The sequence below is a fragment of the Podarcis erhardii genome (assembly GCF_964252035.2).
Source record: "Podarcis erhardii genome assembly, chromosome: 2".
Classification (NCBI taxonomy): Eukaryota; Metazoa; Chordata; class Lepidosauria; order Squamata; family Lacertidae; genus Podarcis; species Podarcis erhardii.
In genome coordinates this window covers 11,996,762-12,007,783 of record NC_138498.1, presented here as the reverse complement: position 1 = coordinate 12,007,783, position 11,022 = coordinate 11,996,762, and the positions used below count along the sequence as shown (strand labels likewise).

Here is an 11,022-nt window from a genome sequence, read left to right as displayed (position 1 = left end):
TTGAGGTCCCAGCATCAGTTGCCCCTGTTAGAATGAAAGTGCTAAATCTGAAATGAAATTTTTTGGTCAAATTTGAAATACAGACGCAAAAATAAACATATAAAAATTCAAGTGTGATGCTGTGAATTTCAAACATTGTCTGATTTCACTTTAAAATTCAGTCAATATTTAGCACTTACTAGCCTATTTGGTTTCAGTCTGAAAATTCCACTATACCACATGTTAAAACCTCTCCAATTTAAACTATTTTTAAAAAAGGTTTAATTTTGGCGGGATCAGTCCCAATTCACCTGCGGATGAATTTTCGCGAAATGTTGTTAAAGATCAATCTGTCAATATTTTTACACCTTTAAGAAGTATTATTAAATGCATAAATCCTGCAGAATACATAGTCAGGGAACTACGATAATATAAATGCAATTCCCACCTCCAAGTCAATTTGTCTCTAGGAGAATTTGAGAACACCATCATCACCCTGGCATGTTCTCAGTTCTATTTGCTATCAAGTGTGGAATAACAGATCTTGGAATGCAACAGTCTACAGGAATGTTTTAAGAGTATTTTGCATGGCAAAGTACCCCAAAGGTGTAATGCACAATTCTCAAATAATCTGGTGCAATAACTAAAAATATTTGTGTGGTCATTGAGAGGGGTCGTAGCTCAGAGGAAGTTCTCATGCTTTCATCTGTAGCATCTCCAGTTAAAAGGATATAGGGTAGCAAAGTTGGGAGAGATGCCCAGTGTCACAATGGGTCAGTGCGTCTGGCCCATTGTTAACCAGAAGGTTGGTGGTTTGAGTCCACCCAGGGATGGCTGTGATCAGGGTTCCTGCATTGCTAGGGGTTGGACTAGATGATGCTTCCAACTCTGTGATTCTGTGATATTCGCCCAACAGACACTGTGAAGAGCTACTGAAATAGACAAGGGATGAGTATGTGGTTAGACTCCAGCTCCCATTGTGCCTGATCATTGTTCATGCTGGATGGGGGTTGATGGGAACAGCAGTCTGCATAGGCACCAGGTTTTCCATCCCTGGAGTAGAAGTGGGCTAGATAGACTCCATGTTTAATTCAACACAAGGTAGCTGCCCATGTTCATCTGGAAATCTCATCTTTCTGTTTTTCATGCACCAGTAATGCATTGCAACCCACATGCTGTGCCCTAGTGGATGGTGATTGTTGGCATGGGGCAAGGTGAGCACTGGGGCATAGTAGAGCACAGGTTTCACCAGAAGGTCTTTAGCAGATGGAAACAGCACACAGGTTTCTCCTGAGCTGCTTCCAACGTGGCCCACATGTCTCAGTGGCTACTGCAACTAAGTACTGCAGAGGACTGGGTGAGGGTGGAGGTGGTGGGGGATGCCTTGGGTGGTATTCAGCTACATTTTTGCACAAGCACAATGCTTTCCTCCCCTGCATGAGTCCCACACCACCTCCCAAATATTCTCTAGAGGGTTGGGGGAACGTCCATAACGTATGGGGGAAGGTGAGGGGGAGGTTGTTCCATTGAGCAAGGGGAAAAAATACAGGCAACCCCCCCCCCCTTACCTAGGGGTTATGTTCTGAGACATCAGTGAAATCATGTATATTTGAAACATTATTGAAAAACCCTTCAAATGCCCTGTTTGCCCAAAATGCCCCAAAGCCATCCCTGCCCTGCCTCTGCCCTGCCCAGTTCTGCCCCATTTTGTGAAGTTTTTGTGACTTTTGGGGTCACTTCCGGGTTTGGTGCAATGCACGTATGCTCAGTCACACATATATTGAATGCGCATAAATGGGGGGTTTCCTGTATGCCAATGGAACAATTTGCTGAGTGCTACATTGAATACAACCTTTTATCTCCAGATAACAACCTTCTCCAACCTTGGGTCCCCAGATGTGTTTGGACTATAACCCTCATAATCCATGATCATTCATTACACTGACTGTGAGTGATGGGAATTGTAGTCTAAGTGCTCAACAGCACCTGGGCACCCTTCCTCCACTTTTCCACACAGCCCCTTACAGATCTAGTAGGGACTCTATCAAATTGGGGTCCCTTGGCTCTTGATACGGACTCAGTCCCATCTCATGATGGGACTACATAAGCCAAGCCTGAAATTTCTCGACGGTCGCGATTAGCCTCAAAAGTTTCTTGTGTGAAACCAGTTTAGAAACAGTGACACAACTGCCCTGCCTTTGATTCTCAGTGGACATTTCTTCACTGAAATGGAACTGCATCAAATTTAAAGGCAAACATGGGGAACCTCAGGCATGGGGACAAATCTGTTCCTCCAGGCCTCCCTGCCCAGACTTTGGGACTCTGCTCCTAGTGGTACCATTCAATGGTCCTGCTTCACATTCTCAAGTGCCTTTTGTCCTTAAACAAACTGTTTTCAACCAGTGTGCTGTGGCACCCTGGGATGTCTTGAATGATGGGTGCTGCGGGCAACACTAGCCTCTGTCCCTCTTTCCTTCCCTCCCTCCTCTGATGCTATCTCACATCTCTACCTCCGAAAGGCTTCCACAGCTGTTTATTGCAGCAGGCCTGGCTATGAGCTCTGCAGGAGAATGGTGCCTCTGGGGCTGGCCAGGAGGTGCTTTCCAGGTCCCTGTGGGGCAGCGTGAGGAGGCACCTCTCTTTGGGGTCTGGGGAGAGGCAGCTCAGAGACCAGGGTCAGCAACTGGAGAGGGGAGAGGAGGCTGAAGGAACACTCCACAAGGGAAGGTGTCTGAGAAAGGGTGAGAGGCTGCCAGCTCTGCAGGCAAGGGGTAACTTAACTGGGCCGCTGAGCCCCACAGGGGAGCTGTAGAAAGAATGTAGTTGGTCAAGGGAGCTGTGGACTCAAAAAGGTTGAAATCCTCTACCTTAAACTGCAAGTGGTGAGCCAGTGTGTGGTGTAGTGGTTAAGAGCAGTAGACTCGTAATCTGGTGAACCAGGTTCGCATCTCTGCTCCTCCACATGCAGCTGCTTGGTGACCTTGGTCTAGTCACACTTCTCTCTGAAGTCTCTCAGCCCCACTCACCTCACAGAGTGTTTGTTGTGGGGGAGGAAGGGAAAGGAGAATGTTAGCCGCTTTGAGACTCCTTCCGGTAGTGATAAAGCGGGATATCAAATCCAAACTCTTCTTTTCTTCTTCTTGTTTGTCAGGATGGAGGGGTGTGGGCGCGTAGAAATCTGAGCTCTGACTATTGCATGACTGGAATATTGTACAGTGGTGCCCCGCAAAACGAATGCCTCGCAAGATGAAAAACTCGCTAGATGAAGAGTTTTCCGTCTTTTGAGGTGCTTCGCAAGACGAATTTCCCTATGGGCTTGCTTCGCAAGACGAAATGTCTTGCGAGTTCTTGCAAGTTTTTTTCTCCCCCCCCCTTTTCTAAGCCGCTAAGCTGCTAATAGCCGCTAATAGCCGCTAAGCCGCTATTAGCGCTAAGCCGCTAAGCCGCTAATAGCCATGCTTCGCAAGACGAAGAAACCGCAAGACAAAGAGACTCGTGGAACGAATTAATTTCATCTTGCGAGGCACCACTGTATACTCTACAAAGGTATTCGTCAGTTGCCTCTGGCCCTGTTCCCTAGTGGCACACGACCACTGAAAGGCTGTCCATTAAGGAATATGGCATACTCTCCAACATTTCTCTGATGAAGATAGGGATGTACTAAGGAAAAGTGGGACATTCCGGATCAAATCAGAAACCGGGATGGCTTCTGTAAATCTGGGACTGACCCTGGAAAATAGGGACACTTGGAGGTGAGATATGTTCCTGAGGCTGAAGGAATATGACTCCATCCCCCCAAATCCATCTCAAGTCTACCCAAACAGCTCTTAAAATTTTAGTAAAATAATAATAAATCTGGCCTATACCACTTTTATCTGTAAGTGGGGAATTGCATGACTGAATGGTACACACCACACATTCAAAGCATATTTCCCCCTCCCAAAGAATCATGGGAACTGTAGTTTGTTAAGGCTGCTGGAGCTTGCTGCTCTGGGAGGGCTAAACTACAGATTCCAGGATTCTTTTGGGGGGGTGAGAGATGCTTTAAATATATGGTGGTGTGAATGCTTCAGTCTGAAAGCAGAACTTAATCAGGCCCCCGCCCTGTGGATGTGTTGGTTTTTTTAGAGAGAGAGTGTGTGTGTGTTGTGTGTTGTGTGTAACCTGGACTTGACTGCTAGCTTCTGCTCTGAACCCGAAAGGAGGAGAGAAGTTAGAGTTAATTTTCTCGTCTACCAGCTTCCCCTTCTTATTGGGAAAAGAGAGAGAGAGATCTTTGCTGAGGCTGCTGTGATAACAACTCTCTTCCTGTAAGGAGACCTCTGAAGAAAATGCCGAGGTTGCAAACATTAAGTATCCGTGAAACAACAACGGAGGCAGCTTTGCTGCACAAAATGAAAATGCGGCGGTGCAGATAAATGTAAAACACATTGCAGCGGCTCTGGTTCTTTCCCGTGGCATCAGGCAATTACGATAACACAACTTTCCACTGTATTTTATTGTATCTCCCCCTCAAAAGATGAATAGCCTACCGGCACAATCTACATATTGTAATTAACTGATAAATATTTAATAAGGCCAAGAACTTTATCCTTTCTTGGCTTTCCAGCAAGAAACTAGAAAGTGGGTAAACGTACAAAATAAAATAAAAAATAAACATTCCTTGCCCACCCCCCTCTTTCCCCCTCCCCTTAGCGGTTTGAAAGCTAGAACCTATCAGTGCATTTACAAAATAAGTCAGAAAGAATATATCAGGGAGCAGAATGCAAAGGAAATATAAAAGGAGAAATTAGAAGAGGGGGAGAGGTAAATTTGCTGACATAAGCACACATCTCCAGATTGTAATCTGAAATAAAATAGCAGGAGTTTGGACAGACAGAGGATGAATCTGAGGTTAAATTGTTATTTACAGAAGAGCAAAGAGTGGAGCAGAAAGCAAAGGGACCCTATAGCACTAGCCCTCAATCTCTGCTATGTGAAGTGTAATTATGAATTACTGTGAAATAAAGGCAGGGGCGGTCCAATCCCAATTGCTGCTTTAGGCAAAATTTAGTTATATTTCGGTTTTATGTCTAGAGAGTCAGAGTGTCAGAGTGCTTAGAGTGTTGCACTTTGACCTCAAATCCCCACACATGCACTTATCCTCACTTACCTGGGAGTAAGTCCTATTGAGTGAATGGGGTTTCTTTCTGAATCAACATGCAGAACAGTGCATTGTAAGGGGGTTTGTGCCAGTCGGCCTAACCTCCCTCAAAGGATTGTCGTGAGGATAATGCAGGAAAATCGTGTGCACTGTCTTGAGGTCTTTGGGGAAAAGTAGGATTAAAATGTTGTTGCCCTGTTGCTGCCAAAGGAACCTTCTAGTTGGCTTTTGGTTTCCCTTGATTATACAGTGGTATAGGTAAAGGTAAATGGGCCCCTGACCATTAGGTCCAGTCGTGACCGACTCTGGGGTTGCGGCACTCATCTCGCTTTATTGGCCGAGGGAGCCGGCGTACAGCTTCCGGGTCATGTGGCCAGCATGACTAAGCCACTTCTGGCGAACCAGAGCAGCGCATGGAAACGCTGTTTACCTTCCCGCTGGAGCGGTACCTATTTATCTACTTGCACTTTGACGTGCTTTCGAACTGCTAGGTTGGCAGGAGCAGGGACCGAGCAACGGGAGCTCACCCCGTCGTGGGGATTCGAACCGCCCACCTTCTGATTGACAAGTCCTAGGCTCTGTGGTTTAACCCGCAGCGCCACCCGCGTCCAATTATACAGTGGTACCTCGGGCTAAATATGCTTCAGGTTACATACGCTTCAGGTTACAGACTCCGCTAACCCAGAAATAGTACCTTGGTTTAAGAACTTTGCTTCAGGATGAGAACAGAAATCGTGCAGCGGCGGCACAGCAGCAGCGGGAGGTCCCATTAGCTAAAGTGGTGCTTCAGGTTAAGAACAGTTTCAGGTTAAGAACGGACCTCCGGAACGAATTAAGCACGTAACCAGAGGTACCCCTGTATACACCTTCTTATGTTTTGTTAGTGAATTGTGCAAGAACAGGCTGGGAACTGGGAAAGCAGAGGAAGTGAAGCATAGGCTCCTTGTTCTGAAGTTCTATTTTTTTTTTTTTACTTCTATCACAACAAATTCTTCGCTTCTTTGGACTCCCTCACGTCCCCCTCTCCCATTTACGTCGTCAAAAAAAAATTTTTCCAAACAAATTATCAACTTGTTTACAGTCTCATGTCCACACATTCAAATATAATCTAGCACTTTTTCCAATAAAATTTTTATATTTTCTTTAATCTCACTTAGCATCAAATTTAAATCTAGTTTAGTGGTGGCCAATTTTTTATAATCTAGCATCCTTCTTAACATTCAAACAAATTACAATGTTTTTGTAGATACATCTTGAATTTCTCCCAGTCTTCCTCCATCTTTTCTTCTCCCAGATCTCGGATTCTGAAGTTCTGAAGTTCTAGAGCCAAAGGCATTTGTGTCCCTGCCTTTCAGGATTTCCTAGCGTCATCTGACAGCTCCAATTCTGATGGCCCTGGCAGCTGTCTATACAGTGGTACCTCGGGTTAAGTACTTAATTCGTTCCTGAGGTCCATTCTTAACCTGAAACTGTTCTTAACCTGAAGCACCACTTTAGCTAATGGCCCCTCCCGCTGCTGCTGGGCCACTGGAGCATGATTTCTGTTCTCATCCTGAAGCAAAGTTCTTAACCCGAGGTACTATTTCTGGGTTAGCAGAGTCTGTAACCTGAAGCGCATGTAATCTGAAGTGTATGTAACCTGAGGTACCACTGTACTGTGTTGGGCTGACCCTGAGAAATTCTGTACATGCTCAGGAGACCTTTTCCCTCTCCAGCCAGCCTGATTGGCATGTTTGCTAATTCAGTGTGTGAAATAAGATGTTCAGAAGATAATGCAGCCTGGATATGTCATGGGGAAATCTGGAGTTTGGCACGTGCTCTGATGTGCATGTATGGAATTCCTGTGTGAGCGGCATTCATTTTCCATTCAGAATGGTAGTTCGGCGCACATGCCGGATATTATGCATATGCATGGTTTCTGAAGTAGGATGGTGAATTCACCTGTGTGCACACATTTTCATTTGTGCACCAGTTTCTGTATCCCCATCTGCCAGTCAGAAATGACTGGCAGAATCCAAGACCAGGGAGAAGAGTCGGTAGAAGAAGATTGGAAGAAATTTAAAGACTATTTACAGAAACACTGTAAAATTAAGGAATGTTAGAAGGATGCGGGAATGAAGTTATGTGGTTTTAGCAGTAATGTTATAGAATTAGGTAAAATTGGATTATGAATAGGTGAGAATGTAAAGTTACACTATATTAAGATAAATTATTAAGATAAAAGCAAAAATGGAAAGGATTTGCTGAAATTGCTAATTGAATTGGAATACAAAAAAGGGAGGTGTGAGGAGGTCAGGGAAACAAGTCAATGAAAGACAAGACATGGAAAGATTGAAATGTTTTTAATTGTTTTTATTTTTCTGTATTTTGTATTTTTTTTCTTTTTCTTTTTCATTTTTGTAACATTTTTGAAACTTTAATAAATATATATATATATATTTTTAAAAGTTTCTTCATCCCCATCTTTGCGCAAATCATTGCCAAAAACCTTGCAGAGGCACATGCTTTCTAAGGGGATGGTCACGATAATAAAAGAAATAAAGTCATGTACATCAAAGTAGGCAGACCGTGAGAAAAAGATGAAATCTCTTATTTCAAAACACGTGTTTTAATCTTCATATGTTTTCGACAGATCTGATGGAGGTCCTTAATTATGACCTTTGAATTATTGGGATTGGCTGTGTTGGTCTCAAAATAGAATGGAATGGCTTTTGTTTGTTAATCTGATACTATGAACTCAATTAATTAATTAACTAATCAGAGACTTAAAAGGAACAACAAGAAAAATAGTGACCTGTGGCGCACAGTGTGCTTTGCAATCCTTATCTTTCAGACTTACTTAAAAAAAGAAACTGCAGCTTAAAAATCCAGAGTGAATTAAATCTGAAATCAGAAAACAACCTGCAGACTGACCAAATGAATTCTGCATTCCTTTAATCAAATTCATTTGTGAGTTAATCGAGGAGGTGTTCCTTCTAGTGCTCCAGTGCTTATTTTGGGGTCATTTTAACCACCTTCTAGAGTCTTATCTAACATGGGGGGGGGCAGATGTAAAAGAAGAGGGCATGACTTTGGCACCGTTAACAATTCCGCAGAAGAAGTAATTTCAGCAGGCATAGCTTATGTTGTCATTAAGTCTGTCTGCAGCTTTGCATCTGCCCAGCCTATAAATGATAGGCTACATTTCTGGGTTATTTCACCGAGGGAAACAGAATTTCCCTAACATAAGAAATCTTTTATTAATTCAAGATGCCAGTGATATTCTGTCAACCCAGTGCAGGAAACCAAGAGCAGAGGAGGAGTACATATATACCATCTTGCATTTCAAGAAAGAATACCAAATTTATGGCTTGCACGTGGGCCCAGACTCATAACAGTTCCAGTGAGATCAACAACTTCTTAGACTATTGGCAGGGAAAGTAGGTGTGTGGTTTATGTGCCTATTCTGGGAGCTGGATGCAACTACAGTGGTACCTCGGGCTAAGTACTTAATTCGTTCCGGAGGTCCGTACTTAACCTGAAACTGTTCTTAACCTGAGGTACCACTTTAGCTAATGGCGCCTCCTGCTGCTGCTGCGCCACCGGAGCACGATTTCTGTTCTCATCCTGAAGCAAAGTTCTTAACCTGAAGCAATATTTCTGGGTTAGCAGAGTCTGTAACCTGAAGCGTATGTAACCTGAAGTGTATGTAACCCGAGGTACCACTGTAGATGCAAAATGGAGAAGAAGGTTTTCTACTTAGGTACTACTTGAAGGCTTACCCGTTATGTTTTACCTCTTGATTGCTTTAGCAAAAAGTACCGGCAGTGGATTTCATGGCAGTGGGCGTAATCATTATCATTAACATCATTTCCACTGGCAAATTATCATCTGAATAACATTTAATATTCCAGTGCTTTTTTTTTTATAGCATCCAAACTACTTCACTTAAGCTATCTTTGTAATAATCCTTACAACAGCCCTGTAGAGTAGGTCTTGTGACATATATGGGGGGCAAGGTTAAGGTCACAGCTACACTGCACATTTGAAGCTCATGGCTTCCCCCAATGAATCCTGTGAACTGCAGTCTGCCCCTCACAGAGCTACAATTCCAAGTACCCTTAAAACCACAGTTCCCAAGATTCTTTGGGAAAGCCATGTGAGTGTGACCTAAGTGAATAAGATCTTCTCTGAGACCACCCTAGGGAGTTCACAGCTGAAGTAAGATTTGACTGCACGGGTTGGGGTTCAGTCTGTGATCTTCATCACTGTTCTTACGCCACAGCAAACTGTGGTATATAGCCAAGAGAGCATTGGTTCAGAATCCTTCCACAGCCATTCTAAGTTGGCACATACCTTTATGGGTACAGTGGTACCTCGGGTTAAGTACTTAATTCGTTCCAGAGGTCCGTTCTTAACCTGAAACTGTTCTTAACCTGAAGCACCACTTTAGCTAATGGGGTCTCCCACTGCCACCGCACCACCGGAGCACAATTTCTGTTCTCATTCTGAAGCAAAGTTCTTAACCTGAGGTACTATTTCTGGGTTAGTGGAGTCTGTTACATGAAGCGTATGTAACCTGAGGTACCACTGTACCAACAAAAATGTTGTGAAATAGTGACAAACATTTGAGTGCTCCAGAACTCTTCATCAAGCTGGATGGAACATGAAGCAGTGAATGAGGAAAAATAAAAATACAAAAAATTAAGCTGGATGTTATGTTGATGGGGCCAAAGCATCCAACCTAGGTTTTGTGTTCTTAATTCCCTCCTTGTCTGCCCACCTCCTGCTTTGTGTAACATCTGAAGCTCCCCACTATTTTTTGACATTTCCATTGGAGGTATTGCCAATGATGGAATATTAGAGGTCTCCCCCCCACTTTGTCTTTTCTTATGGAATCCATGTTTGCTTTTTGTGTCCCTCTGTCATGATGAAGCTCATTTTCCCCTTGAAGGAAGGGGTAGGATTTAAACACATGATAAATAAATTAACATGGGCATAATGACCTCGCCCCCATTGCAATTGCACATATCCTCATTCAAAACATTTTGACTCTCAAATGTGGCACATGTGAGTGATTGCCTAGTCAAATTTTGATTTATGGCTGTAGATAGCATGACATTTGACAGTCCTAATGAAGTCGGGCTTCTTTGGCCTGCTTCCTTGTTTCCCATCTTTTAATCTTTTTGGATGGCTTTGTGGTGAGCCAGTGTGGTAGTGGTTAAGAACGGTAGACTCGTAATCTGGTGAACCGGGTTCACGTCTCTGCTCCTCACCTCACAGAGTGTTTGTTGTGGGGGAGGAAGGGAAAGGAGAATGTAAGAAGAAGAAGAAGAAGAAGAAGAAGAAGAAGAAGAAGAAGAAGAAGAAGATGATTTTGGATTTGATATCCCGTTTTATCACTACCCTAAGGAGTCTCAAAGCGGCCAACATTCTCCTTTCCCTTCCTCCCCCACAACCAACACTCTGTGAGGTGAGTGGGGCTGAGAGACTTCAAAGAAGTGTGACTGGCCCAAGGTCACCCAGCAGCTGCATGTGGAGGAGCGGGGAAGTGAACCCGGTTCCCCAGATTACGAATCTACTGCTCTTAACCACTACACCACACTGGCTCTTTGAGCCGCTTTGAGACTCCTTAGGGTAGTGATAAAGTGGGATATCAAATCTAAACTCTTCTTCTTTAAAAGAGGATTGGACAAATTCATGGAGGAGAAGACTCTCAAGGGCTACTAGCCCTGATGGCTGTGCTCCACAGCCAAGAGGCAGCAATGCTTATGGAAACTGCAGGAAGGGAGACCTCTTGTGCTCGGGTTCTGTTTGATGGTATCACAAAGGGGCATCTGAATGGCCACTGTGAGAACAGAATGCTGGACTAGATGGCTGTTCTTAAGTTAACATTTGAGTCATCACATTTTGAAAGCTCC

At 43.8% G+C, this 11,022-nt stretch overlaps 1 protein-coding gene across 16 annotated transcripts in view; it reads left to right on the top strand.

Moving 5' to 3' along the window:
• The window catches only part of HOXC5 (homeobox C5), a 160,514-nt gene that overhangs the window by 126,383 nt on the left and 23,109 nt on the right, over nucleotides 1-11,022 (top strand). The window lies entirely within an intron of this gene.